Source organism: Coenobita brevimanus, chromosome 55 (assembly GCF_032717465.1).
Source record: "Coenobita brevimanus isolate Jiangsu-jjx chromosome 55, ASM3271746v2, whole genome shotgun sequence".
NCBI classification, from domain to species: domain Eukaryota; kingdom Metazoa; phylum Arthropoda; class Malacostraca; order Decapoda; family Coenobitidae; genus Coenobita; species Coenobita brevimanus.
The window spans coordinates 23,741,336-23,767,848 of record NC_137008.1 but is presented as its reverse complement, the minus strand read 5'-3'; positions in this window follow the sequence as shown (position 1 = coordinate 23,767,848).

The window sequence follows — 26,513 nt, the reverse complement described above, 5'->3', positions numbered from 1 at the left end:
AAAAAGGCATTAGAAAGATGTTTGTAGCCATTGTGAATTTTATGCATAAACAGTGGAAGAAAAAAAATGGGCACTAGAAAGATGTTTGTAGCCACTGTGAATTTCAATTCACTATTGTTGGGAAATGAATTGATGGACTGTTATGTGATTTGTGGTACTATCACTACTCTGAATCATTGTAAACCTGCATTTGGTGAAATAGTAAAATAAGTTTGGTCCAATAAGGCAAAAAGTTGAGGCAAACTCAGTGAACTGGAGTTTTAGAAAAGACGGTCTAGAATTTTAACATTTTCAATAGCTAATGGACACAAATGAGGAAAAAGTATATAGTAGCCTACATGGACAGATGAAGAAGGAACAAGATGTATCATAGATTGTGTCCAGTATCTTTACTGGCCAAATATTTTCAGCCCATCCTTACCTAGGCAAGTATTTTTTTTCTGTAGTTGCAATTAATTTCTAACCTTGTGCAATACAGACCTACTGATAAGTAATAATAATTTTCCAAATGTTGTACCTCACTTAGTATTGATATCCAATGAAGTGCTACTATGGAAAGTTGTTCCTAGTTGCGACTTTTGAAAGTAAAAAAAAAGAAAGATATTCATGATGATGAGGTGAAACTTGATTAATACCCTTTACTAATGTAATGGACCTACATTAGATGTGGAGAAATTCTGTGATAAAATTTTGGCGGTGTTAGACTTGGGTGGGGAATGGCTGGGAGAAGAAGAGTTTTGAGGATATAGGAAGAGATTACCAGGGTGAAGGTGATTGAAGCAATGAAGAAATCAAAATGGGGAAAGCCCCAGGTATTGGACTGTGTGGCAAAAGGCTGAAATGTGGAGGAGAGGTAGTGGTGGAATGGATATGGAAGATGTATAGACTGGATTGGGAGGAAGGTAGAGTCCCAGAGGACTGGAGGTTTGGTATAATTGTTTCCTTACATGAAGGGAAAGGGAAAGGTGAGAAAGAAGTGTATGGTAATCATAGAGACATTTGTCTTCTGAGTTTAATATGAAAAATATATGGTAGGATACTTAATGATAGGGTTTGGGAAATAACAGGATTTAGTTCAAGAACAAGGAAGGTTAGGAAAGGGAGAGGTTGTTTAGATCAGGTATTTGTTCTGAGATGCTTGGTGGAAAAGAAGCTACTAGGAGAAGGGAAGATATTACAGTATATGCTGCCCCCAAGGTAGGACACCATATACTGTAAGTTACATGTTGAAATGGCCCTGGTGAGTGAGGGTTGGGTTTGGAAACTTCCAGTTTTGTTGTTTTCAGACGACACTGGTTTTTGAAAGGAATGAAGTTACGGAATGTACAGTTAGGCTGGACGGTGAGGAAATGTCAAATGTGAATGCATTTAATTATTTGGCCTGTGCTGAATAAGGACGGAAGTTTGGAGGATGAAGTGCTTGAAAGGGTACAACATTGCTGGAGCCCTCACAACGCTGTAATAAGAAATAGGGAAGTGAGTGTGGAAGTTACAGTCATTGCATGACAGTATTGTGATCCCTACTCCTAACAAGTGGAAGTGAAGCTTGGTACTTCTTGGAAGGACAAAAATCACGAGTTTCAGCAGTGGATATGAATTACTGATACTTTTAAAGGAGCATGTGGAGTTAACTTGGAGAGACAGATTGAAGGGAGCAAAGTGGTATTGATGTGTATGTGACTGAGGAATTTTGGAGAAATACATTGAGGTGGTGCGGTCATGTAGAGAGGATAGAGAATGATTAACTTACTAGAGAGTATATGTTAGCAAGGTGGAGGATGAAGGGGGGAGAGGGAGACTGAGAATTAGACGGAGGGATGAATTGGAGAGATATGTGGGGGGGGGGGCAGTCAAATGGCAAGTGACAGGATGATGTGCAGGTGATTTGTTTGTGGTCACCCCTTACTGGATCGAGGCATCAGGCTATAGATAGATTGATAGTTAAACTTGGAAGTAATGATGCTGGAGAATTATGCCAGTGAAATGAATAACAGCGTGACGAACATATTTAGGTGAGTCAGTTGAAGAATGTATGCCGAAAGTGTAAGTTTAGACTATGTGACCTTTCATATAATTAAAATACTGTAGGTAAGCACGATAGGAAATACAGTAGTTAAGGTAAGACCAGGTACGTTAAATAAGCTATATATGACTATTAACATTGTAATTCGTAAGTTGAAGAATGCCAGTGTTTATTTTCTTTTCCATTAATCTCTAATGCAAGCCTCACCCAAACATCTGGTGGGGAAAGAGGTACTGGTGTTGATAACTGCAATAATGTCTATATGCCCCTACAATACTCACTGTTTATTTTCTGCTTGTTACAGTATGCCAGTGGAGAAAATAGCTTTTGTCATTGTTCAGGGAAATGCTGTCAAGTATGATAACATCATTAAATACTTGGCAACAGGCAAATATGAAAGAGGACTGTCAAAGAACCAGCAACGAGTTATAAGAAGACGGTCATACGCATTCAGCTGGGATTCTGAGAGTACCGTAAGTGATTTTTTCACTTTACCATAATATGCCTGTTTGGTTTAAGTAGCACTCAGATTGGAATATCCATATGCACACAAACATTTCCACCAACCCTTTACCCTAACATTTTCTTTGAAAATATTGAGCTTTCCAAAGGCCAAATAGATTGTGTGCTGATGTAGTTGGCTTCGTATTGTAGTGGGATGAAGTGGGGGGGGGGGGAGATGAGGTAGCTGGTTGGAGTGGAGTTGGAGAGAAGGGGCTGTAAGGTGGAAGAAAGGCAGCCAAGTGGCAGGTGACAGGTTATTATGGAATTCTGATTTTGGCGACCTTAAAGATATGCTGTTTATGCCGAATTTGAACATTGCCATGATCAAGGGAGGGAGAGGAGGGTTGACCTGAAGATGTCAGAGGTGATATCTTTTAAAACCAGTCCAATCATCTATTGCACTCATACATCCCTCCTGTCTGTATGTTTAAATAGTCTTTTTTGGGTGAGTGCCCAAATAATCAACAGACCATAAATAGAATATTGTTAATGATATGAATATTACTTCCAGGGAAAGTCTTATACCATGTAGCCCACTAAGATGGTCGCAAGAGAGAGGTCATCCGAAGTACGGAGGAACTAGCTCGTATTCTCCACTTGCACCACATTAGTCCAATGTTGGGCACAGTGGGGTGAATGCCACCAGGGAAAAAAGTGGCAAAGTATTGTTATTGTGCTGATCTGGCAAAAATTGTTGATGAGTATGTAAGTACTGTATCGCTGAATACCTGTATTTGTTGTATTTGCAATGTGTAGCAACTGCACAGTTTAAATTTAATACTATTGCTAAATCATTAAATAAGCTAATATTATTTTAATATTCTATTTGCAAATATGATTTCTTGGCATTGACATAAGGGTAGGCTAACTCGTATTTGTTGTTATCTGTGTATGGTTCTGGTAACTAATACCTTTCCCATACAATACAGTGCAACTAAACAGCCATTTTCACCTTTACAAAGACTGTCCATTAAAATCAGATTGCAGCCTGTGATACTTGCCAGAGATTTAATTCCCTAAAGACTGAGGCCACTACAATGAAGCCCATCAAGGTCGCCGAGCCATTGGAGTTGGTAGTAGACATAATACGTATGTAAAGTGATATTTCTTTGACATGGCATGTCACTGATTTTTCTTTCCTTCCATCATGTACATAGGGATTGTTATTATAGTACCCTACATACTTTAGTAGCTATTCAGTAAATGCCTTGCTTTGTTTCTGCATTGTACTTCGTTCATTTGGTTAACGTAGACAGTCTGTTTAGGTATTCTGCCTTTGTCCTAATGTCATTGAAGGGTGTCACTGACCTGCCTGTTGTGTGACAAGAATAATACACGCATAAACTAAGCCTCCACAATTTTCCTAGCCAGTTGCAGTAAGAAGACACTGGCCGCTGCAGTGGAACTTTAGTTCACTGCATAGGATGGCCCTGCCTGGAATATTGCCTGACTTTAGTGCATAGACCTATGTATTCTCAGGCAGACAGACTGGGGTAGTTCAACAGCAACAACAGCATTTGAATTTTGAATGTACAGTATATTGTATTGCTCTTCCCCTCGGGAGGGGGGATAGAACGCTTCCCGAGTATCCCTGCTTGTCGTAAAAGCCAACTGAAAGGGGCACTTTAATCTCCATCCTTACTCTCTTCCCTCTGTGTTTCTTGTGCCTTAGGGTCCTACCTCTCTGCCGTATATATTTTCACTTTCATACATTCACTGACTACATACACATCCAAAGCCACTCCTCCATACAGTCACACTTATCCTACACACAATCTCTACCAGACAATCTAAGAAACTGGATAGAGATACATTGGCTATATCGTCCCCTCTTAGGTCGGGACAGGCCGGGTCTTGCAGTGGACCTTCAAAGGCTGATGATGATGATGATGACTGTATTGCTCAGTGGGCAAGTAGATGTGTGGAATGTAATTTACATGCACTGTTTGCATTGTTTGTTTCTTGAGCATTTGCTTAGTGCATCTTGTCTTTATATTGGTCAGGCATCCATTCAGTGTCATCTTATTGTGGCCAGATAGCAAATGACAGGATGACTTGAAGTAATTTGCTTGTGGCCACCCTTTTCAGGATTGAGGTGTTGGGTTATAGATAAATCCAATCAGTGTCTGTCATTCACATTAATGTGGCCAAGATTTCCATCCTTATGTTGCTTTTTGTAGATCAGTGGCAGACAAAGACAGTACGGTACTAAAGCTAATCGTTAGTATCCGATCGCATTTTTTATTTCTTTAAAATGCTTCATATTCTCAAACATACCTTGATTTATGTTGATACACATTATAATGGACTTAAAATTGCACTAATGCCCATAGTTTCCCATATAAAAGTGTTAGTATCCAATCAGTGATCGGCCACAGTGGTGGATCAGTCGACCACAGTGGCTGAAAATGCAATGCAGTACATAGATCTACAGCATCAACCTGAGAAGGGATCCTCGGCGGTAGTCAAGATAGCTGTAATTAACAATACATTTAGAGGTTGGAGGGGCACAGCATAATATAAGGCATGTCTTGGGAGCGTTGAAAATGCAGTGGAAGAGGGTCTTGAAGTACATTTCCTGAAGGAGTTGGAAGGCCAGAAGGATCACTTTGTTTGGGACACTCTAAATGATGTTTCTTTCCCAGTTACCTCAGATGAAGTTTGTGTTATTCAGAACAAATGTGACACATGTTATTCAGGGCAGGACTGCAGCTATTAAGATGGAAAGGAGTGTGCTTGATGCAGAGAAGAGCTGTCTCGGAAATGTTTAAGTTTAGGAAGTCATATTAGTTATAGCTACAGTTACTGTCCATACCAAAAGAAGGCCAGCAGATTTTTTTTTACATTTTGGATGAAAGTATATGCAAAGGTGAAGTTATTTAGGGGAAAAAAGGAACTTTTGTGTATGCCACTAAACTTCTAAGTATTTCTGCTGTGCTTACTTTACAAAAACACATTAAATATAGTCCTTGAATTTGGTGAAATAGGCCAATTAGGTCTGCATTTTTTTTAATGTATGTTAGCATATTGGACCATAATGTACAGTATATGAATGGATTAAATCAGGAAGAAACTTTAGAATTTATAATGTGCTAACAGAATGCAGATCTACCTTGTAATGTACCGATATAAGCATACGTGTGATGCCTGATCCCTTTTATTGGACGTTGTTGTTTGAGGCTGACTTACAAAGAGCACCACAATTGTACCCCGAGGGTTCGTTCGACCCTTATCCAGATATTGTTGGACTAACTGTGGAATCGGTTGGGATCCGAGATTGTTCAAAATTAATTTCTTTCTATCAAATATCACACACAAGGAAAATTGGCCGTTTTGAATAATTACTAATAGGAAAGAAATTTGGTAGCTTGATCGTGAGTAGCGTGACAATAAGAGAATTTTTAGGTAGCGTAACAATAACAACTTTGGGTAGCGTGACAATGCAATAACAGAACTTTATACTCCCAAAACCGATTCAGCACAGGGGTCGAAAACAATTCCCACCAAGGCACGAGGGTTATGAGAAGAAGTTATACGGGATTTAAGAGATATAAGAGAGGAATGACAGTGAAACTCAATAAACGTTACAAAATGCTGAATTTACAAATATCTCTCCATTCTTTAATTCACATTACATATACTATTCAATTTCCTGATACATGACAAATTGATTTTTTTCTCTAAGAAATGAAACTTTACTTTTTGATAGAACTCTAGATTTTTCAATCATTTGATTTATTCACAGTACACAGAATTTTCTCCACAACGAATTTTATATAGGCACATATACCTCAGTTAGCCAACAAATGTTATTACTCTTTAAATCTCACTCCTCCCCAACTTCAGCGAAACTTAACATAAACGGTTCGCCACATTCAGTACACTCGTGGGCATAAAGGCTTTCTCCGAGCACATCAGGCGAGGGAGTTTGCCTTGGGGACTCACTAAACAATTACATAATCAAAAGAACTAATCACTGTTTTGTGTCAATGGTGAGTGTGGCGCGGGGGCAAAATTGAGAATGAGCAAGGAGCTGGCTAATACCCCCCTCTGTTAGTTTTCAAAATGCGGGAAACTAAGCGACTTGAATGACGTGTAGGGTATATTTGCTTCACCCCCATATGAGGGTCACAACTCTAAACTTCTGATTCTGAACGGATACAGATATTAATTTTCTTTACTCTCAATCTGACAGGGAAAATTTAGTTACTCTAATTATCCCACACAAAGAGTCGTAAGTTGAATCAACAGCGGTTACTAGCATCCTGTCGGCGGAGGAATACATTACCCAACTTACGTCATGTCCTCGGGTACTAGCTAACTAATATTTTTAACGGCTTTCCCCCTCTATACGATATTATTTCTTCTATAAGCATGTTAATCGACAACATTATGATTTTACTATGATTACATCAGATCTGATTTAATAGAAAAGGAGTACATATGATACGCCACTCAAATACCCCACGTATGCTCCCAGCAAAATTTCACCTACAACATGTACCAATATTCTTAAGGACTAGCACAGCATAAATGAGATTTATGATCTTACGGCTACAGAAATAATAATAAAAGAACATGTATTAAATACTAGGTACAAGCAGGTTTCTATACCTTAAGCCTAGAATGGATTAGGGTAAATACAAATGTATAGCTTACGTACTAAAGCCTTAACTTATATGACTCTTCCATGTTTTGACTCTTGTGGCATTACGTACGTAGATTACTGATACTATACTATTAGCTACATGTAGAGAAGATAGTACCCTTTACTTGTTAAACGTGCATTACTACAATCAGTCCATTTGAGTACGTGCTGTTATATTGAAACATTATGCAGATACTATATGAAATGAGCCCGATGTTCATTTATGTGGAAGCAGATAAGAAGAAATTATTTCTTTAGTGCCATATATTAATTTTAAACAAAATTGTATTGACCAATTTTAAGAGAAAAGGATTAGAGTTTTCCTTTATTCGTTTTAATCCACTGCATTTAGACCTTGTCACAAACCCCTCGTTGTTTTGGAGCATACTTAAATGTGTAGGAAAATTTTATTATTTCCTAAGTTCTTTACCTGAAAAAAGTAAAGGATGGGTATATTTTGACATGCAGTCAAGAATTTTCTTGGGATCTAGAAATTAATTAGTTCAAGCATTGTTCAGGTGTTGTTCACTGACATACTAGAAGGACAAGCATTAGGATATTGATCTGTAATATTTATGCCAAGTGATTGGAGTTAGTGGTCATGTGATTGGACTTAGACATCAGACCATTATGTCCAATCACAGGGGAAAACAATATCTAAATAATTTGATTATCCAAAGGAAGCTCAAAAGGGTGTGATCATACAGTATACGATAAAGGCTAATGTACATATATGAGTAAAAGTGGGGGATTCCAGCTGACTGTTAATGTCTTGACCAGAGGTCACACAGAAAAAAGTAGCTGTTTGTGATCGGATACCAACACCTCTACCCTAATGTGGTTGTGGTGATGTATTTGCAGTCACACATAACAGAATATAAGTGTAGACAGTTAGCGTTTCACTCTTCTAGGTTAGAAGGGCTGTAGTCAAGGTGACAACCCAGTACCATGAAGCAGCTGTTAGATCATCCAACAACTTAAAGAAGCTTTGTTAAGTCGCTGGTATACCTCTAGATGCTGCAGCATTGAGCTAGTTCGAGGACACGAAAGGAGCGGTGCTGGATTTTTTTTTTTTCCCCTATACTCTACTTAGTTCAGTTAAATGCTGTATACCCCAATGGGGAGGGGGGAGAGAATACCTCTCCAGTATCCCAGCTTGTCGTAAAGATGACTAAAGGGGCACTTTAATCTCCATCTTTTCCTCTCTTCCCCCCTTTTGCTTCTTATACTTTATCTGTCCAAGCTCTCTGCCTTATATTGTCACTTTAATACCCACCCAACGCCCTTTCATCTTAGTGCCATATAGTCATTTGAGTGGCACGGTGCTAGGTTTTGTTTTTTATCCAGTGTAATTCAGTCCAGCTAAAAATAAATGTTTTTATTGACTGAATTTTTTATTCACTGTCTCCCAGTATTGATATACTTTCAGTAAAAAAACGTAATTTTAATGACAATGAATCTTTTCTTCATTATCTCCCTGTATTTCACTCCCCTGGGGAGGGGGGAAAAGAATACTTTCCCAGTATCCCTGCTTGTAAAAGCTGACTAAATGGAGCACTTTAATCTTCATCCTTCCCCTCTTCCCTCACCGTTTCTTGTACAGGCACTTTATTAGTCCCACCTCTTTGCCTTATATTTTCACTTTAATACCCATCCAACCCCTTTTAAGTGCCATATACTGTAGTCAGTAAGTGGCTTGGTGCTAGCTTTTCCTTTTCCCTTTTTTTTTTTTTTTTCCAATTATCCAATCCAATCCTGTATTCCACTTAATAATAATATTTCTGTCATGACCTAGTAACAGATGAGAATTACAGCAGCTAGAGTTTCGCACAAGGTAACATTAGCCTTTCCTGTGCAGTACAAACTCTCATATCCAAAGTATCCTAAAAAATTACAGTAGTCTGCAGCTAAGCCTAACCTTCCCCCTGGGGAGGGGGGGATAGAATACTTCCCCAGTATCCCTGCTTGTCGTAAAAGCCGACTAAAAGGGGCACTTTCATCTTCATTCATCCCCTCTTCCCCCTCTGCTTCTTGCACTTTATCTGTCCCACCTCTTTGCCTTATATTTTCACTTTAATACCCACCCAGCTCCCATCATAGAGCCATACAGTCATTGAATGGCTTGATGCTTGCTTTGCTTTGCTTTTTTCTTTAATTATTCACTTCAGTTATGCCTAACCTCAATATACAAAACTTGGTAACAGCCTAAATGAAATGAATACACACACACACACACACACACACACACACACACACACACACAGATATATATATATATATATATATATATATATATATATATATATATATAGATATATTACACATACAGTACAGTATTAATGTAGGTTGACTGATAATTTATGATAGGTAAGCTTGGTGCGAATATTGAGGTTAGGTTGAAATAAAATACTACAGTAGTTAATTCTTGTTTGGGTTGTGTCTTTATTGAATTGAATAACAACAAAAAAAGAAAGAAAAGGAAAGTGAGCACCAAGCCACTCAGTGACTACATGGCACTACGATGGGAGTTGGGTGGGTACCAAAGCGAAAACATAAAGCAGAGAGGTGGGACAGACAAAGCACAAGAAGCAGAGAGGGAAGAGGGGAAAGATGAAGATTAAAGTGCCCCTTTTAGTCGGCTTTTACGACAAGCAGAGATACTGGGGAAGTATTCTATCCCCCCTCCCCAGGGGGAGCCCAGGGGGAGTGTCTTTTATTGAGCAAATTACAAGTTCAGTGTTGGTAATTTAATCTTATTGCCAGCAACATACAAGCAGATGGCCATCTTCAAAATGAATAGTTAGATGTGTCTTTCATTAGTTTTTCCCCCTGGGGAGGGGGGATAGAATACTTCCCGAGTATCCCTGCTTGTCGTAAAAGCCGACTAAAAGAGGCACATTAATCTTCATATTTCCCCTCTTCCCTCTCTGCTTCTTGCACTTTATCTGTCCCACCTCTCTGCCGTATATTTTCACATTAATACCCACCCCACCCCTTTTAAGTGCCATAGAGTCAATAAGTGGCTTGGTGCTAGCTTTTCCTTTTCTTTTCTTTTTTCCGATTATCCAATCCAACCCCTTTAGTTTTGAGAAATCTTACATCTCCCTTTAGTTTTGAGAAATCTCACATAAGAGTGTTAGGCTAGTCCAGTATACTACAAGTTCAGTCAACGTGAACTAAAAATTAGCCTCTAAAATTCATTTATGGAAAAGCACTTTTACCTCCAAATACTATGAAAACAGTATGCACTCCAGTAGGGTATGCTCAGTGAAGTTTCCTGTTCACACTGTTACCGCACTTCTTCTGATTCAATGGATAACGATAAATTAAAAACCCTTATCAGTCACGTTACTGAAATCACTTCAGATACTAGTTGTTATGGGAAATACACACAAAAAAAAAAAAAAAATCCTAAGTTAGGTTATTCAGCACATTGGGTACATTACTACACATCACTGATTTGCATACTTTAATACCAATCATTTATTTAAATCTGCACACATGTGCAATAACATAAACCCTGTCTTGTCCAGTAGCACAGGATATATATATATATACTATCAGTGGAAATGAAATGAATACAGTAATTTAAAAAAAAAGCAAAAGCTAGCACCAAGCCAATGAAAATATGGCTCTGAGATAGAAGAGGGTTGGGTGGGTATTAATGTGAAAATATAAGGCTGAGAGATGGGATACATGAGGTACAAGAGGAAGTGAATAATAAGCGCCAGTACCAAGCTAAAACAAAGACTACATGGCATTATAATGGAAGAGGGTTAGGTGGGTATTAATGTGAAAATGTAAGGCAGAGAGGTAAGACAGATAAAGTACAGGAGCAGAGAAAGAAGAGGGGAAGGATGGAGATAAAAGTGCCCCTTTTGCCACAAGCAGGGATACTGAGGAAGCATTCTATCCTCCCTCCCAGGGGGGTACTATCAGGGGAAACTAAGCCAGCTCCCAGTCACGGTTATCTCACGAGTCCTTTCCCCTTGGGGCGGGGGGGATACAATACTTCCTCAGTATCCCTGCTTGTCGTAGATGCCAACTAAAAATCCTTCCCCTTTTCCCCCCTCTGCTTCTTGTACTTTATCTGTTCCACCTCTCTGCCTTATATTTTCACTTTAATACCCACCCGAGTTAGGGCCATATAACTTAGTCATTGAATGGAATGGAATATTAAAAAAAAAAAAAAAAAAAAAAGCGAGCACCAAGCCATTCAATGACTATATGGCACTACAATAGGAGCTGGGTGGGTATTAAAGTGAAAATATAAGGCGGAGAGGTGGGACATAAAGTACAAGAAGCAGAGGGGGAAAAGAGGAAGGATGAAGATTGAAGTGCCCCTTTTAGTCAGTTTTTATGACAAGCAGGGATACTGAGGAGGTATTCTATCCCCCCCTCCACAAGGGGAAAGTTAGTCATTGAGTGGATTGGTGCTCACTTTCCTTTTTTTTTAAATTATTATTCCATTCCATTTCATTCCATTCCATTCATGATTATTCATCCCTCTTAACCACCTGTGAGGTCTACAAATACCTGTACACTAGTTAAATTTAACACAGTGAGAACTACAATGTGTCAGTTACCGTTCACAAAGCTAAGGCAATGCTCACTCCTAAGAGATTTGATAATTCATCCCCAGATGATTAATTATAACTATGTTTATCCAACCTAACTCATTCATACCTTAGAAATTCGAATTTTGAGTGCTTCCCGCCTAACCTAATTTAATTTAAGGGTAGAAACTACCTGAGAAAGCTTTGAGACGAATGATACGAAAAGCCAGAATGACTATTTGCCGCCTGTATACAAAGGACGAGAGCCTCTGATCATGTTTCCCCTACAGAAAGCCAAGTATAAATAGCATATTTGTGGCAGCATCTGGCATGCGCTGTAGGGGCGGACAGCTTGGGACAGGAGGACAGATTATAATGCTTCACCGGTACTTTATGACCTCTTACACATTCCATTATCTTCCTTAACCCACTGTTGTGCCGGCTATTTTTAGCCCTATAGGTCACCCCAGTGCCGACCATTTTTCGACCTTTCTTTTTTGGCTAAAATGATAGATTTTGATGTGGAAACAACAAATTTCGCCATTAAAATGCTCACCGAGGCTCAGAAATGAGTTTTATTGAGTCCTGCATACTTGTGTACAGGTATAGCCACTCTCTCACACTCACCATGTACGTGAAACCCGTTTTCTATGTAAGGTAGACTCAGATATTTATGGTGGGAAGGTATAGCAATGTTCAGTACACTTCTCTGATTACTTATTACTTCAGCATCTATCACAATTTGCATGTCTTTCTCACTGTGAATGCATTATCTTACACTTACTTGAAGATAGGTACAACCTGACTTCATTACGTACAGTCCTGGGACTTACAAGATGGTATTTACAACTTCCCTTCACTATATAGTCCTTACACTTACAAGAAAATATTTACAACTTACACTTACATGAAAATATTTACAAAATGCTTTCACTATGTACAGCACTGGGTGAGGCACACTGGCAGAGTGAGGCAGAGCGAGCATGAGCGGAGGAGCAAGTGAGTGTATGGCCATGACAGCCTGGGGGTTGGCAGAGGAACAGTTACCTTACGTGCCTGCCAGTTTTTACCCGCAAATCTTGAAAAATGCAGTCACAGTGAAGTTTTTTTTATTTTAGACCGTTTTAAAACGGCACTGGCACTGACTGTGGAATTATGTCAGACCGTTTTAAAATGGCATTGGCACGCAGCAGGTTAATGTCTGTGTCTTTATTTTCTTCTGCCTCGACCTTGCAATTCCATTGGTTGAAGATAATCAGGCCCGACCAGTGAGGTGGAAGATACAGCTAACAAATTACCCTTCCCCCACTTTCCCTAGAAATTCTGTCGACACGCAAAAAGTCAGCAGTGACACAGTGGCGACATGTGGTCATTTGTTGGGAAGTTAATTTTTACTTTTTTTTTTTTTTTTTTACATTTGCTGGTGGCAATTACAATAATGTATCAGACACTCATTAAGTCTAGGATTACAGTGCTAAATCAACAGCTTATACATTCACAACTAAATTTCCACTGCTTTTACAGTTCATACTACACAGTACTACTTATTATTTTCAAGTCAGTTTCATTCCTGCCACCAGCTGACAAACTAATTCAGCTTCGGAGTGGCTTCTACTAGGGATGGAAGTAAATGAAGGGCATTTTAAGGCTCATTTGACGGAAAGATTATTTTCAGTTACTGAATATCACGGCTAAGAGATACAGAGCATAAAATAAATCTACTGGAAAAGAATTTAGTATTTCAAAGGTACTGGTAAGAACATCATCCAAAATAAATGTTACTTATAAATTAAGAATTATGGGACATCATGCAGAATTCTGTATAAAATATAGATTTACCTCGCTCATATTACGTGAAATGACAGTTACCAAAAACGAGTGTCAAGCATCTTCCAGATACATTTCATGTACAGTAATTTGATCTAGCTGCACTCCATTATCTATATATTTTTATGGTACTTATATACGATATTGATTCACAGTAGCAAAATTATACCCTACTAAAGTTAGTAATGACTGCATTTTGCAGTCACTTTTCAGCGTTCCTTTACCTTTGTTTATTTCTTGCCATTGAACAGTACTCCACGCAAACATCTTTTGAACATTAATACAGTTTCTTGCCTTCCTCTACCAGACAAATCAGTTATTTCCTATTGCACTCATAGTCCTCCTTAAATCTGGAAGCCATTTTCCTCACTTTCCAACTATCACCCTTGGCTAGATAGAACTCGTTGCCATGGTTTCAAGCCGAACGGTACCTGCTGTTCAAAAATAAGATGGTAACTGGAAGTTTTGCTAGAATACACCAGATAACAAACGACCAGCAGCTGTACTTCGTTTGGTGTGAAACCCTGGCCAAGACCTCTTCCATCGAGGGGTAGATTAGCGGGTGCGGTAACTATGTCTTGCGAGTGTACTAACATTCCGTACAACTAAAATTGTAATGTGCCTGACAACATAACGATGGCAACGTGGGCAGTCATCAAACGGTGCTAGGACTAATAGCTAACACGGAAATAATTATGACATCTCATATACTCAGACAGGAGATTAATATAAAAGAAAACGAGCAGTGGGAATAAAAATGTGAGATAAGTACGAGTGGGAGACATAGCGAGAAATAACTTGTACTGGAGAGTTACCAGGAAAATGAAACTTATGGGATGGTGATACGGAGATGGTGAGAGAGATGTGGTGGAGAGAAATGATAAGGGGCGGGTGATGGGCATAGGTGGATACAAAGCATAGAGAAAACTGAGGAAAGAACTAAAGAAAAGGAAGGCACACACACACACACACACACACACACACACACACACACAAATAAAGAAAAAGACAAATAGAGACAGACATACAAAGACGGGGGGGGGACTAAAAAAAAAAAAAGAAAAAGAAAACGGACATTACTTAAGTGAAAGACACTGAAGTATGTGTGTGAAATATAGGCTGGAGAAAAATGACAGGAAAAATATATCACCACCAAAATATTCGGAAGGCAAAAATATAGGAAACCTGCAAAGGACTGAGAAAAAGAAAACGAGATGGCAGGGGAAGAAAAATGACCAAAGATCGAGACGTGAATAGGACTGGGAAGGAGATGAAAGGAAGTCGTTCCATGTGAAAGGAAATGGAAGGAAAGAGAGACTGTCATCATTATAATTGAAGCGAGTTATAAAGCCTAGAGGATGTAGATCACAAAAGTACCCTGAGAACATTAGCATTCATCCAAAGGACGTAATCATTATTTTGTTCTTTCTCCTTCCTGACAGTTTTATTCACCTTATGAAAAATCATGAAAATGAAAGGGATATATACATTCATTTTTTTAAAGCTGAGGTTCCTCCTGTGCCGAATAAACCCGTCTGGTAGTACAAAAGTGTAACCTAGCGGTCACGTAAAAAGACACATCGCATTCATTTGGCCATACACACACCTATGCTGGCACGTTTTCCTCTGACACTCAGTACATCGAGAACAAAGAATCGGTGGCGATTCCAAGGTCTTTTTGGACGGGGGGTGGGGAGAAGACCCCAATTTCCCCAGTACTTGTTAAATAATCATCGAGGGACCGGTATGTTTTGTGTCACGTTCCTTCAGCACAGATCTATCATGGTTGCCAGTTGCTTCAGCAACTAGAGTGCTTGGCCTATGATCATGAATGCTAAATAGATGACCTTCTGTTTTCGTCCCTTTTTCTTGAGTATCAGCTCCCTGAGCTTGAGCACCAGCCTCTCGACCTTGTGATTCGGTGAGTTGATGCTTAAATAATATAAACATTCCGAATCCCTTTTTCTTTATTTCCTTTGCCTCATGCTAAACGTAGTCTGGCAGTTTGACAATCTGGCAGCATATCCCGTCGATATACTTGTCTGCAGTAAAACCCAACCAGCTCCACTTAACTGTTGCACCGCCGTACCATGAAGACTTCTGGTAAGGGGAAACACATGGCACAGACTTTCTGGTATAATTGTTCCTGACTCGCAGAAATCCATATACGATTATGCCGGAAACGCACAAATGTCATTAATTTACCCACTGCCACTGACTGCAAAATTTCATCCATATCTTGGTAATTGCAGTGTCATTCTCATTAATACAGTAATTATCATGTCTACTGTACACAGAGGACCTCGATGACCTCAGATCCTTACTTCCTTAAGGACTTAGTACTGTACCAGGTCTGTGAAGTAATGCCTTACTGTGGTCTCTAGTTTCTTTACTATACTTCCTAAACTTTAATGTGCATCCTTACTTTGTGATTCACAGTTTCACTACACTAGTTTCTATTGTATTTATGGCGTCGTTATACATTCACACCTTCACAGTGGATTCCTTCTTTGTTTCCTTCATTATCTAGCACTATCTTCACTGCTTTACTCTGCTTTCTTACCTTCACTATGCTTCCCTCGCCTTCGCATGACCTCCCTTGCTTCAGGATATTTCCTTCCCCTTACTATAATCTGTTACCACTATGCTGCTCCATGTACAATTTATGTCGTACTCTACAGATCCTTAATCCTTCATGCATTGCCTTTTCCTCGAAAGCACAAGGTAGTAGTCGTCAACTCCTTGAAAACACTATATAAATCATATCTAAAGCAAGTTTCATCTCTGGAAGTAGTTATGCTTTACTGACGCCCAATTCTCTCTCTCTCTCTCTCTCTTGAAATGTGTAACAAATTTCCCACCATATTTCTTCGAAGGAGGAGTGGCGTAGTTTGTTCCTCCTTCCTGCCCCCCCCCCACACACACACACACACTAGCTACGCCACTGCAAGGATCGTATTCCGGACTGTCTCCATATTATATTTCCAAACGATTTCATTTACCTCAAGGCAGGCTTTTCAACATGTTGGACTTAGATGTATTTTCCATTTACATTTGTGTTCTCAGAGTTTCTTATGCAGAATTGAATTGTGGCAAAAGCAATTATAAATTTGATTACGCACTCTGGCGGAAGGCGATAACAGACACAGGCCAACAAGAATGGTGGGGCATGAGTGTGTGTGTGTTCTTACCTAATTGTTCTTACCTAATTGCATCTTTACAGGAATGAGTCAAGCTCGTACTGTCCCGTGTCTTAAACCATATTTATCGTACATATCCTTAAATTTGTGAATTGTTTTGGCACACACTATTTCATTCGGTAGTCCATTCCATTGATCAATTGCTCTGTTTGGGAAACTGAATTTCCTTAAGTCTTTATCACCTCTCTTCTTATGCAATTTTTTGCAGTGTCCTCTTGCTGATTCTTCTCCATATGTTAAGTAATCATTTATGTCTATTTTCTCCTTTCCTGATATGCATTTATATAGCATTATCATGTCACCTCTTTTCCTTCTCTCCTGTAGTGTTGGTAGATTCAGTTTATTTAGTCTTTCTTCGTAGCTTAGGTCCCTTAAGCTTGGTATCCATCTTGTAGCGGCCCTTTGAACTTTTTCAATCTTGTCTATGTGCTTTTTGAGATGAGGACTCCAGACTACTGATGCATATTCCAGGGTTGGTCTAATGAATGATGTTATTATCCTTCTTAGCATGTCTTCATTTATGTATGTGAATGCTATTCTCATATTTGCAAGCAGTGTATACATGTTCCGTACCTTCTCACTGATGTGGTCAGCCGGAGATAGTCTGTTATTGATAATCACACCTAGGTCTTTCTCTCTTTCTGATGTGTATAGGGTTTTATTTCCTAACTTATAATCCCAATCAGGTCTTTTTCCACTTTTACCAAACTTGATTACATGACACTTGTCCACATTGAATTCCATTTGCCATGTACTACTCCATTCATGAAGTTTATTTAATTCTTCTTGTAGCTCTTTACAAGAGTCTGTGTTAGTAATTCTCCTTTGTATTTTTGCATCATTTGCAAACATATTCAGATAGCTCTCATTTCCAGTGTTACTGTTTATATCATTTATATACACTAAAAACATGATTGGTGCCAGCACTGAACCCTGTGGTACTCCACTAGTCACTTCTTTCCATGATGAGTAGTTTCCTCTTAGTACTGTCCTCATTGCTCTTTTTATGAGAAAGTCTTGCATCCAACAAAACAGTTTGCCTCGAATTCCTCCTTGATGGTACAGTTTCCATAAAAGTCTTTGGTGTGGTACTGTGTCAAAAGCTTTCTTGAAATCTAAATAGATACTGTCCACCCATCCTTCCCTTTCCTGTATTGTGTTTGTTACTCTGTCATAGTAGCTCAACAGATTAGTAACACATGATTTTCCTTTTCTGAAACCAAACTGTCTTTCTGTTATCATACTGTGTTCTTCTAGATGATTTACCCAAGCTTTTCTTATAAGCTTTTCTAATACCTTGCTTACAACACTGGTCAGTGATACTGATCGGTAGTTGAGTGGATTTTGTCTATTTCCTTTCTTGAATAAGGGGACAATATTTGCTTTCTTCCAAATATCAGGTAGTTTACCTTGACTCAAGGATTTCTTGAAAATTAAAAATAATGGTTTACGTAACTCCTTTGCACATTCTCGTAATACCCAACATGAAATTTCATCAGGACCACTTGCTTTTCCTCTGTCTAATCTACTTAACTCCTCCTGTATTACTTTTTCTGCTATTTGTATATCTGGTAGTATGTGTGGACATGCGTGTTCCACATAGTCCCTCTCAAAATTTTTTTCTTTTGTAAAAACTAATTGGAAATTCTTATTTACTGCTTCACAAATATCTTTCTCTTGTGTATAAGTGATTCCCTCGTCCGTAATGGATTGTATTTTATCTTTTACTTTAGTTTTGCTTCTGATATAGCTGTAAAACAGCTTTGGTTGATCAATACTTTTATTTATTATATCCTCCTCAAACTGTTTTTGGGCTTCCCTCCTTATTCTTGTATAGTCGTTTCTTGCCTGTTTGTAATTATTATATGCCCTTTCACTATTGTGTCTTCTGTATCTATTCCACAACAAATCTCTTCTTTCTTTTGATTTTTTACATTCTGTATTGAACCATTTCTGTATTTTCTTATCTGCTTCTTTGTGCTGTGGGATGTACTTCTGGACTCCTATTTCATAAAATTCACAAAAATTTTTATATACAGCATTTAAATCTTGTCCTCTAAGCTCGTTTTCCCAACCAACTTCTAAGAAATACTTCTTTAGGTCTTGATAATTTCCCTTTTTATAGTTTAGGCTCTTTTTGTAACTTTTATTGCTGTTTACTATGTCATATGCTATCCTGAAGTTATAATTTAGTACAGCATGATCGCTTTTGCCGAGTGGAGGGTGATATATTAAACTGTCAATATCATTTTCTTGCCTTGTAAATATTAGATCTAGCACTGAAGGTACATCAAGTCCTCTTTTTCTGGTGGTTTCCCTCACATGTTGCGTTAAGAAAAACTCTTGTACGAGATCCAGGAGCTTTTGGTCCCAACAGCTTTCTTGGCTATTTATATCTAGAGTATTCCAATTTATATTTGTATCGAAGTCCCCAGTTAGTATAATTCTTTCCGATTTCTCTTCCATTTTATGTAGCAATGATCTTACACTCTGAATTGTACTCTCTGCCAGGTCCTCATATTCGTCTCTTTCCCATGTGTTTGATCTGGGTGGCATGTACAAATTGGCTACAATTACTTTACCTTCAGATGTGTCGATCTCTACTGCAATTAGTTCTACTTGTGATGGTATATCTAGTTTTATTTCCTTGACTTTTATATTTTTCTTAGTTAATATTATAATTCCTCCTCCTTTTTTTAAATATCTGTCTCTTCTCCATATATTGTATTCCTCTAAGTTTAGTATGTCATTTGATATCCTTGGTATTAATTTTGTTTCAGTTAGACATATTATTTGTGGTTCATTTTCTCTGACATAATCATTCATCTCTAGTAATTTAGATACCATTCCGCCCACATTTGAGTACATCAACTTTATCATCTTGTTTATATACTTGTCATGACATGGTTCTACTACCTTCCTCCTTTTTCTTCCATCCTGTTTGTGTACCACTTTCGTACCTGCAATCCTATTACTTTGTAAAAAAATTTCTTCTTCTCCTCTTCTGATCTTCCCTCATTTTTTGTTTTTGCTTCCTCCCTTTTCTCTTTCAGTAATTCCAGTTCCTCTTGTGTTAGGCATCTTTTTATCCATACATTTTTGAACTCCTCTTTTTCCTTAAGATTCTTTGCATTTTTTAGTATCTCTTCCACAGTGTTTACACTCTGGAAAGTCACCTTTAGAGGTCTTGTCTTGCTTTTCTCGTATATCCCTAACCTTTTGTGTTCCTCTATGTCTTTACTACAGATTTCCTCTGATACTTCTTTCAGTAAGCTCATTACATTTGCCATCTCCTTTTTGTCTCTTGTGATCTTGTTTTTAACTTCATCCTCTTCTATACCAGTGATTACTATTGATTTGTTTATCTCTACTGAATCTCTGATTAACTTTGGATTGTTTTGGATTATTCTTTTCACCTCCTTTTTAATGTTTTCTTCCTCCACCCTTGTTTCTAAGTCTTTCTTTACTTTCACCATTTCAGCATACGTGGTTTCTACATCATATTTGTAGCTTTGCACAGCTTCATTTACTTGTGTTATCTTCTCCTCAATATCACTGCTCTGGTCAATAAGACTGCTAACTTGCCTAATTGTCTCTGTGTCAGTTTTGAACTCTTCCATAACACTCTCGTGATTGACTACTGTACTTGCCATTTCACTCATTTTCATCCTAAGTGTACTCAATTCCACGGTTAGTTCACTGATGGTTGTGTCTTTCTTATTGGCCTCCCTTCCTGGTTTTTCTATTTCTTCCTTTTGCAAGTGCATCTGCTTCTTTATTTATTTTATGTGTGTCTGTGTGTGTGTGTGTGTGTGTGTGTGTGTGTGTGTGTGTGTAATAAATCGAACACTTCTGACACAATTTTAACCAAGCAGACGGGGTTTGAGGGTCAGTAATTGACAAGCCTATTTCATTTGACAACACTAGATCAAAGCTCAACTTCACAGCCGAAGTCAAACGTTGACTGAGAAAATTCAAGTTAAACAGATCTGGTTAAATTCAGAACAAACTACAGGGAAAGATTGAGGGTAAGTCAGGTATGAGAAAACTTCAGGTTTGAGAACAGCCAACTTTCAAGGTCAATGGTTAAGATAAAATTCCTACCTGCATGTGCCTGGGTAAAAAATAAGTCAAAATGTTTGAATCCGATTTCAAACAAGCATAAAAAAAAAAAAAAAGGTGAAGGTCAACCAAGGAGTAAACTTATTGTTTTTTATCATAATGGGCCTGATGGAGTCCCTCCTGTTGTTCTCAAGAACTGTGCTTCTGTGCTTACACCCTGCCTAGGCAAACTTTTTCGCCTTTGTCTGTCAACTTGTACCTTTCCTTCTTGCTGGAAGTTTGCTCTCATTCAGCCAGTCCCAAAGAAGGGTGACCATTCCCAACCCTCTAACTATCGTCCAATTGCTTTAACATCCTGTATCTCAAAAGTTTTTGAGTCTATTCTTAATAGAAAAATTTAAAGCATCTTTCCTATCACAACCTTCTTTCTGATCGTCAGTATGGGTTCCATCAGGGACGCTCCACTGGCGACCTTCTCACCTACCTTTCAGACTCCTGGTCATCCTCCTTTCGGGACTTTGGCGAAAGCTTTGCCATTGCACTTGACATCTCAAAGGCTTTCGATCGAGTCTGGCATAAATCTTTAATTTCCAAACTGCCCTCTTACGGTTTCTATTCTTCTTTCTGTGCCTTCATCTCCAGCTTCCTTTCTGGTCGTTCTATAGCCGCTGTTGTAGACGGCTATCGTTCTTCTCCTAGATCTATTAACAGTGGTGTTCCTCAGGGCTCTGTCCTATCACCAACACTTTTCCTTTTATTCATCAATGACCTAAGCTGTACATCTAACCCTATCCACTCATACGCTGATGACTCCACCCTTCACTTTTCCATTCGATTCCCACAACGTCCATCTCAGCAGTTACTTCAACAGGCAAGGGATGAGGCAATGGCACACCTAATGTCTGATTTGGCTCGTATCTCTGACTGGGGTAAAAATAATCTGGTTGTTTTTAATGCATCAAAGACTCAGTTTTTGCACCTATCAACCCGACAAAATCTTCCACAGCTATACCCACTTATGTTTAATAATATTCAAGTTAATCCTGCATCATCCTTGAACATGCTTGGGGTTTCATTTGTTCGGGACTTGTCTTGGAAAGATCATATTACATCTCTTGTAAAATCTGCTTCCAAGCGATTGGGTGTGCTAAGCCGACTCCATTCCTTCTTTGCCTCTGCACAATTGTTGACTCTATACAGGGGTTTTATCCGCCCCTATGTGGAGTACAACTCTCATGTGTGGGGAGGCTCCCCACATACAGCTCTTCTCAATAGGGTGGAGTCAAAGGTTTTTCGTCTCATTAACTCTCCCCCTCTTACTGACTCCCTTCAACCTCTGTCTCTTTGCTGCAGTGTTGCATCTTTATCTCTTTTCTATCGCTGCTTCAATGGTCACTGTTCTTCTGAACTGTCTGCATGCATTCCTCCACTTCTACGACGGGTGCGTAGCACCCGTCTAGCAGCAAACTCTCACCCCTTTCCTGTCGAACTCTCTAATGCAAGAATTAACCGTTACTCCCAGTCCTTCATTTATGCAACAGGTCAACTCTGGAACTGTCTCCCTCTGTCTGTATTTCCTGCTTCCTATGATCTCCAGTCTTTCAAACGCAGTGTGTCCAGGCATCTCGAAATGAATGGATCTTGAATTTTGCTCTCTCTTGTATTTTGTTTTTTCTCTTGGAAGGAACAGTTTTTGCGGGCTCATGGCCTTTGGTTCCTTCTTCCTCACATAAAAAAAAAAATCATCATTCAGACCTCCTTTCCCACCCAAGGGCAGGGTGAGGAGTAGCAATGTCGAGACAGAACAAGCATGCCCAATCCAAATAGGCCACACATCCATTCACTCATCATTCATGTCCCCGGAATCCTGGCTCTACCGGATACGCTAAAACATTCACCACATTCTGCAGCTTCACACAAATGTGTGAATCCGGACGCTACCATGCTCACAAGGGATGCCAAAATCCCTGATCATGCAATTCTCCTCACAGCATTCATCCAGGCAGCTCGATCTCCTGTCAGTTCCCTAGTCTCACCGACTTCCAAACCTCTCCCTCAGACCCTCATCCACCATATCTCTCCACCTTCTTCTTGGCCTAGCTCGCCTCCTCCCTCCATCAAATTCGCTCGGGTATACCTTTTTCACCACTCTGTTGTTATCCATTCTTTCTACATAACCATACCATCTCAGGACACTCTCTTCGATTCTGGTGTCCACCGACTTCCTCATTCCACACTTTTCACGAAACACATTATTTCGTATCCTATCAACCCTCTGTACTCCACATACATTCCTCAGCAGTCCCATCTCCACTGCTCTTACTCTTGACTTTTCATTTTCATGCCACACCATAGTCTCATACCCACATGTTAAAGTTGGCACTAACACTCCCTCAAGTAAGCCTCGTGCAGCTGCAACACTCAAGCCTCTGTTTCTTATCAAATCCTTCATTGCACCAGCTACTTTTCTTCCTTGTGTCACTCTACATTCAACTTCTTTTGCACATTTTCCTCTCTTTTCTATCACTGTACCCAAGTATTTGAACTCTCTCACCATTTCCAGTCTCTCTCCATTCACTGTGATATCACACTGGGAGTCACCTTCTCTCTCAGTAACCATCACTTTACTCCTCTCTACATTTATTCTGAAGGCACGACGCTCACGGACATCAGCAAAACTCTGTACTAGCCTACCAAGTTCTTGTCCAGTACTTGCAGGTAGTGCATCATCAGCATACAACAAATTTGAGATATTCCATCTATCACCATTCATTACCAGTGCCATCCCACTCTCCATTACTCGTGTTTTCACTTCTCTCATAACCCCATCCACACATGTATTGAACAACAACGGGGACATCACACAACCTTGTTGCACGCCCACACCGATCGTGAACCATTCACTTAGATCCCCATTAACCCTTACACATGCTTCGCTACCATCATAAAAACTCGTGACAGTGTTATGAGTACATATTATAATTACAATTCACAATAAATAAATAAATAGATAAATAGATAGATAGAGAGACAGATAGAGGCAGGAAGTCAGATGATGAGAAGGTATTATGTCTGCGAGAATCGAGCAATGCTAAACATGCTTACACACTCTTAACTCAAGGAATGCTTTATAGGTACACGACAGCGCCTCGTGACCATACACACACATACACACATACTCACACACAGGCTTCTAGAACTTTCCAACAACAGTGTAACACACGTGACACGACCCCTGCTACACCAGAATTTAGGAAGCAGAGCTCAGAAGGAGACAGGCCATAGAAGCGACAGGGAGTAGGGAGAACGAGCCTTAGCAACATGGGCGAGAAGAGAGAGAGAGAGAGAGAGACAGGGAGGTAGCTAGCGGGACTCTATACTTCACTCGTGTGTGAGAGACTTTGTTAATATTTCCAAGACAAATAAAAATAGTCCCATACTATTCTTTACCTCTCCTGTCATTGCATGACAAATGGGAACGAAGATTATCTACTTACAAAGCTACTCACGTATAACAACCGCTCGTCCACAAGCCTAACATATATATAACTAATCTACAAAACTCCACTACAAGTTTATACAAAGTCCTTTGTGAGAACAGCACCTAGCAGCCTACCATCTACCTGTATACCACACATGCACAAAACTTTCCACAATCCCTCTCTGTCTACTTTGTTGTATGCTTTTTCCAGATCCATGAATGCCATAAACACCTTATGATCCTTCTCACATGCCTTCTCTACTATCTGTCTCACTGCAAATACTTGATCCACACATCCTACCCTGTTCATCACTCACTAGGAATTCTGATTGTTTTTAAGAAAAATAAATAAAAAAGTTAAAGTCACAAGGCAAGTTGAACTTGTTTCTTCAATATAGATCAAACTTTGTAAAACTTAAGGCATTACTAAAAAAGATTTATTTTGATAACTATCAGTCAAAGACCATGGTTAAGGAGCAAAGTCATCTCAAACAGATTTAATTTGATATGAACCAGCTTAATGGAAGGGTTCAGGACTAGGCAGGAATGAAGGGAGATGACAGTTAGTTTGAGGTTCAGGTCAAACAGCAAGGTTAAGCTTCGCCCAGTGCGTCAGTGCCTTACTAAAATGCCTAAAACAGTTTTTATCTGATTTGAACCTCAGTTGAGGATTATCCAACAGGTTGACGTCAAGGTCACATAGAAAAGTCAGCTTAAACAGTTTTTATCGCACCTACACCAAACGTTGCGGACGGTTTCAAGCAAAAACAAGGATTATGAGATTTGACATCGAAACAGTCATAGGTCGGATCACACAGCAATGTAAAACGCCAAAGTCAGTGGGAAAAGTTAGCTGAAACAGTTTGATGTGAACTGAACCAAAGCTGGAGAAAGGGTTACGGATCAGGAAGAAATGATGTACTTCTATTATGAGTGTCACTTGTCAAAGGTCTGGGTAACTCAGGCAGGTGGCCTCTCACTGCTTGATCATAGGGGAAAGGCGTGTGGCGCCAGCATAATTTATGTAGCATGTATGGGGTCACGGGTAGTGGTGTATCCCATTGGTTGTGTAGGCCTTGCGGATACAAGTTAGGAAAGTTATTTTGGAGCCACCCATTGCAGAAAAGCATAGAAGAAGGAGCTACATCGTGTGGGTGGGCGAGTTCCCAGAAGACAAGGCATATTATGCTTTAAATATTGATACTTGCACCGAAAGCTAAAATGTTAATCACGGAAGCTCTAGGCCCAATGGAGGGCTGAGATTCTATGTTTTTCAGGTGGGGATACCATTCTAGTGGTAGCATTGGAGAGTGTCAGTTTGCCCACGAAGAGTCAGTCTATTGAGGTGTAATCACAGACGAGTTTATGTTCATAGTATTCGTTACTTCCATACCATTTAATAAACTTTAAGATCAACTTTTTTGCAAGATGAACCTAGGTACATGGTTCATCCCTTACTCAGTACGAAAGACCATTCCTGTGTTGAACTGGAATTACGAAAAAGCAACCGAAAGCAGACGTTATCATATTCAGTGGGTTTCATTGATCTAAAGACAAGTTGTTATAGGAAGTATAGACATTTTAATATAAAAACGTGCAGTTTTGTTTTACTGATTGTTTGTCACGATCATATTTTCGAACATTTGGTTCCTTTTCTCTCCTTAACCCCTTTGATTTGATAACACATTTTTTTTTATTTATTCTTTATCGAAAGAAAGTTTATATCAGTTTAGGAGAGAAACTTCGAGGGGTTAGATATGCCTTCAATAATCTCTTCATTAATACGAGGATCTCAATAGATATGCGTAAACTTCAGACAGCAGGTACAGGCAAGAATATAGTTGTCATAAACAAAGGCGCGCCGTATAAGGAGCGGTATGGGTAAGCAAACGGCCTGAAGGTAATAAAAACAAACAAGTATTTATCTATATATATATAATATACTTATGAACCTCGGCGCCCAATAAAAAAGCTTTGCCCTGCCCTGGCCTGAGCTTGACGTCAGTCAACTCTTACCAATGTCAGAGATTGATTGGTCCCTTTCTAGTAATCCCGATATCGGAATCCTTCTCATTCAACAAGAATTAATTTGTGCAATTAGGAGTAACTCATAATAGCACTTGTTATGAGACAACCGCAAATTAGTGGAATGGTTTGTTTATGTGAAATATCATGCACTTTAGAATCAATTTTATCTTCATTAACACTGTAA